The 5,679-nt window shown below is 34.0% G+C and overlaps 1 long non-coding RNA gene across 2 annotated transcripts in view; it reads right to left on the bottom strand.

Annotated features, from left to right (window-relative positions):
• Positions 1–2,795, bottom strand: part of LOC112155881 — a 98,839-nt gene extending 96,044 nt beyond the window's left edge. Inside the window, exon 1 of one of the 2 annotated variants that reach the window (XR_004949642.1) lies at positions 1,571–2,795. This is a non-coding gene — a long non-coding RNA (uncharacterized LOC112155881). The remainder of the gene's footprint in view (positions 1–1,570) is intronic. The other variant, XR_004949643.1, reaches the window with a different exon arrangement.
• Between the last annotated feature and the right edge of the window lie 2,884 nt (positions 2,796–5,679).

Genomic DNA, 5,679 nt, shown 5'->3' on the forward strand with positions numbered 1-5,679 from the left:
TGTAAACATGGTTAGGTGTTACATATGTTAATATTTAACAGTATATGACTGGGTTTTTCTAGCTGTTAGCGTAGTCAAAGTCATGTTCGGTTTGCGATATCGGTCAGATTTTTTAAGCGTTGCAAACAAGGCTGGGCGTGCTTGTAAATACGCTAACATGGTTAATGTGTAGCGGTTTAGGACTGCTTTTTTGTTTGCATTATCAGCAAAATTGTGAGTTATCGTAGTCACAGTAACGTTTGTATTAGCATATCAGCCTATTTTTCACGTGTTGCAAAGACCTGGAATCCCAGTAATTTTTTAATGAGTTGCAAACAAGGTCGAGTGTGCTTGCAAACATGCTAACTTGGCTAATGTTTTGCAGTCTAGAACTGTTTTTTATGTTATTAACTAAATTGGGAGTTAGCGTGGTTGCCGTAACGTTTGTTTTAGCGATATCAGCCTGAATTTTTTAATATTACAAACAAGGCTGGAAGTATTATAAATACATTAAGGTGGCTAACGTGTAGCATGTTACAGACATATTCTCAAGTTATTGTAAATCCAGTTAATAAAGTCTGACAGACGGAGTCATTTTTGACTCTTATCTCACTTAATGCACCTTGTAGTTCATAGCACCTTATATAAGATATAACTTACAAAATAGACCATTTATTGATTGTATAATCCAGTGTGGACTATACAGTGATAAGAACACATCACTGGGACTAAAGAGAAAAGAGCAAAACACAGGATTCATCTGACTGAACAAATAATCATTTCTTGTGTTATGCTTGTAAAAGATTAAAGTGCTGCTGAGTTGGAATAAAAATGTATTGAATTTAGTGCAATCCACCACTGGTGCGTCACCGCACGATGTCAGTTCACACAATCAAACACTCAGTTGTCTGCCACTGGAAAAAAAAAAAAATCTAAAACACATAAACTAACCCGGGGGAATGAAACACAAAGTGTTCCATTCACTCCCAAGAAGGGGCCATCAATATTTCACGGCCTCAGCTCGCCCGTGGGTGAGCGTGCCAGCCTGGCAGACTGTGTGCTAATTGAAAGGGAAAGGGGTACACTGATTGTATGAGGCCATTCCTTTGAAGTGGGCTTCCTTCGCTTTAAATGTTTAACCAGCGCCTGTCTGAGTTCTTCCGGCCTCAAAGTTGATGTTGCCTCTCAGTGAGAGCAGAAACACCTATGTTGCTGAACAGAGGGGGCTGGCTGTGTGATTTTAGCAAAATGGAGGTACTTGATTTGTGACTTTTTCCCCACGATTTAAGCTTAGTTGGAAGGAGAGGAATTTATTCTGGTAATATATTTCTGTAAAGGAAGGCTAGTAATGCAGAAATGTAGAAAAAACCTTATCTGAGATCTCAGTTTTATTTGAACATTTTTGCTTATGTCAGTGTGCCACTTGTTTTGTTTTGGGTTCAAATTCTACATACTTGGAAATAATTGTGATCTACATTGAGTTTTTTTGCAAGTACTCAACTTCAATTCTTTTTTTTTTAGGAAAATAAAATAATTATAAACCCTTGAGTGCACTCAAAATAATTCAAAGAAACCAACTTAATGTCCAAACCGAGATTTCCAGAAGGTGGTGATGAGAGATGAGATGAGGGGATTAGAGATGAGAAGATGATGGGATGATGATGGTAGATGAGATGAAAAGATGAAGGCCGGGATCCAGGTGAACTCCAATAAAAAAAAACAGTCTACACAAATGTGCAGAAAATAATTAAATATTGCCCATAGTAACCTTTTAACATTAGTTCAATTGTTTCATGGTCTTTTCCTTTTCAGAAAGTTACACTCAAAATACACAATAAAATTAAATAACATGCAAAAAAACCGACAAGTCAAAACTAGCTTACAGGGTATTTAGCCTGCAACACGTGGTGAACTGAGGAGACTTCACAAATGAAACTTCAACAAAAAAAACATACTGTATATTATTCACATATTTCCTTAGTTACCTCAACTGTTTTTTTTATAACATTAAGTTTCCATTTTCCCTCTTGTTTTAATCAGTCGATACAATTTACTGGCATTATATAACACAAAATGCGGTTACCACTCACCGAGATAACGAACTTTTCCACAACTTTCAAACTCCACCCTTGGTTTTCTCCAGATTTATCTTCTTCCCACTAAGTGTTGGAAATTAGTTTTTTTTTTTATTTATTTATTTTTGTCAAACTTAGCTCAAATACTGGTTTAATAAACTACAATTTCACACTTTTCACCTCGCTCGGGTCTTTTTTCTCCCTTTCACTCGCTGCTTCTCGCTCATGAGGAAAAGCGTCAAAGATCAATACAATGACGGGATGATCACTCCGAACAAATTAAAAAAAACATCGTCTAAAATGTCTACTGCCACAGGTGGAGAAACTGAAAATTACACCCCGTTTAAAGTTAATGTTAAGGGAAAGAAAATAACTTTACTGGGGTTACACTAACGTTTTTGGCTAATTTAGTTTACTGAGGAATTTTAGGCTACTTTGGAGTTCAGTCAGTAATCACGCAAGAAGCTATCTATTTTTTGGCTAATTTGGCCTGAGTGTTTTATGCTAATTTAGAGTTTAGCTAATATTTTAGCAATATGGTCACATTTTAGACTAATTTGCTATCTACTTGTTTTTTAGGCTAATTTAGAGTTTAACATCTATTTAAGCAACATGCTAATGTTTTTTTGGCTAATTTATTATTTACTAGGGTTTTTTCAGGTTAATGTAGAATTTAGCTTCTATTTTAGCAACGTTTTTGACTAATTTAGTTTACTGAGAAATGTTAGGTTATTTTGCAGATCAGCTAGTAATTAAGCATCAAGCTTGCTTTTTGGCTTATTTGGCATCTACTAAGGTAAAATGTAAATATATATATATATATATATATATATATATATATATATATATATATATATATATTGAGAGATGGTAGTTTCTTTTTATATTTTTGTTTTTGTTTGTGCGAAAAAATAGATATAATTCATAATTATTTTAAAAAAAGAAGGCCATAAATCCAAATTTCTTAAAGACTATATTAAATCTACACGGCTCCTTCTTGGTTTTGATCAGTAGAAAACAAGTCCAAATGGCTCTTTTACTGTTAAAGGTTGCCGACCCCTGACTCATATCAAGACTATAAGTACCGCTGAAAGCAGCCATCATTCAGAGCACTTATAGATGTTAAACCTCTCTGTACAGGCAGAATATCTGAATGATCTCATGAACCCAGACATGAAGAGGTTCTTACAGGTACTTATTTAGAGCTCATAAAATCAAGTAAACCGACTCTCTCAACAGCATCTATACATCGACTGTATATGGGATGTATAAATATACAGTTTTTGGGTAAACGTCAAGCAACAAACTTGCATCAAAACAGAGGCACATTAGCATATTCAATAAGAACACAACAAAAGATATGTAAACAGTTGGCGATGCTGAGGAAAAAAAACAACACACGGATGATGTTTATAAAAATATTGTTGGTGTGCACTTACATCATGCTAAAAAACTAAAAGCAAGAATCCTAAAGAGAGAATTATAAGAAGCTTCAGTATGACACAGTCTTTGCTATGACTAGCTTATAGACTCAAAGGGGCTCAACAGGGGTTCCTTCTCCTTTAGTGATTCTAATTGGACTCGAGCAGTTCAGAATTTGTAGAATTCTGCTGAAATATTTCTGCTATAAAAATAAAATGTCTCAACAAAAACACAGCAGGACTGGATTGCATGGACCATACTGTTTTCACCGTTTATCTGTTTGATGGCAGTGTTGCCACATGCTTAAAAACACACCTCTAGTAGCCAAATGAATTCTAGGTATAGTGAATGACATCCCTCTAAAGATTATGACATCACCGCGGGTGATACGATACAATAACATTGACTTTTACCAATTCTTCTACAAATTACAAACATGCAACCTAAAAATAAAATGGTTGCTTTGAGAATAAAACCAACAGAAAAGCTGCCGTTTTCAAAAAGAAGTAAGTGTGCCAGCTTTTTCCTGATGCAATATTAAGTAAAATAAGAAACACTTGGAACTATTAATTATATTCTTAAAAAAGATGTTAGCCAAGCTATTGTTTGAGCCACTTGAACCTCCAGTAGGGTGATACAAACTCCAGCCTCCTTGTGTGTTGTTTACTATCTTTAAATTTAGACTATTTATCACTTTTTTTCTATTCCTATTTTAAACACACAAACTGGCATTTATATACAAAAATTACTTTTAGATGTATGTCGTTTTAAAATGTTTATAGGCCTACAAGGAAAATACAGATTGTGATACAATGAAAGTGTCAGCTCAGTTTGTGAATTGCTCACTAATGTTGGGGTTGTTGAAGAAAACAGCTCTTGGCTATTTTTATTGCAGCTTTCCATGGGTGTTTTGACTTTTGAAGAACAGGGAACATGTAATATTAAAAAGATTTTTCAACTCAATTTCATATAATTAATTCAGTTGTTTTAATCATTGATTTTAATTAGGCAACTTGTGATGAAACAAAGTCTAAGTGCATGTTTAATCCTACTTTACTATGATTTTAACTAATGAGCTTCAAGCACTAACCAACAGGGCTTTTTTTTCTTTTTTCTTTCCTCAGCTTTGAAATTTGTGAGCTATAAAAAAAACAACTTTAACCCCGTGAAGATCACTACATCAAAGAACTGGTTAAAAAAAAAAATCAAATTTTGGGGGAATTATGATGTTCTTTAAACTCTAATAAAAAAGAAGTCAACTAAAAGTCATTTTCAATGAGATGTACTGTAGATAGTAATAATAGTATTTATTAAATCAGAAAAAAGTAATTTAAAAATTAATTAACAACAGATGAGTTAATGTCACCAAAAAGTTTAAAAAATTAGCTAAACTTTTCCCGCCAAAAGTGTTTTTGGAGGTTTCATGGAGGCAGCCATTTTGAAATGAGCAGGAAACGCCTTTCTACTGCCCCTAGTGGAATGATGGGGAACTAAAGGGCAGAACACATGGATCAAATTATACACAGTGGGTTTTTAAAGAAAGTTTTGATCATTCTAATGAGATAGGATTCTCAGAAATGCCTGTATGAAATATGATATGAGTGGATAGGGTTAAAGAAAGGAATTTTGCTTCCAAAAATAAACAGACCATGAAATCTGTGTCAAACCTAAGGATTTTATGACTGCAGTATTTCACTTGCAGGCATCTCAATTGTGTCGCTCTGCCAAGCATAAAAAAAAAAACAAAAAAACATTGACAATAAGCAAACTTCCTCTTCAAGTGAAATTCATCAAACTCAGAAATCTCAATCTTTTTCCTTCTTTTTTTTCCACTTTGAACCTTTTTTATTTCACTTACTATCTGTTTTTTTTTAACTTCTCATGAGCTACTTTTAATTACTTTTTTTAATCTTTCCTGCTTTCCGAAAGTTTAATGTCCCTCTCCAACCATCTTTGATTTATTTTAAAAGTGTTTAATCAGAGTAATTAATATTTTTAAGCAAAATTGAAAAAAAAAAAAAAAGTCATTTTCTGCAGATTTCAGTACTTTAATGGAATTTTTTTTCTAAATTTTGGTGGGACCATTGGTACTGAGCAACCACACCCCCCATTCCTGTCACCCACAACCAGAGGTGGGGACTCGAGTCACATGACTTGGACTCGAGTCAGACTCGAGTCATGAATTTGACGACTTTAGACTCGA

This window comes from Oryzias melastigma, linkage group LG18, assembly GCF_002922805.2.
Source record: "Oryzias melastigma strain HK-1 linkage group LG18, ASM292280v2, whole genome shotgun sequence".
NCBI classification, from domain to species: domain Eukaryota; kingdom Metazoa; phylum Chordata; class Actinopteri; order Beloniformes; family Adrianichthyidae; genus Oryzias; species Oryzias melastigma.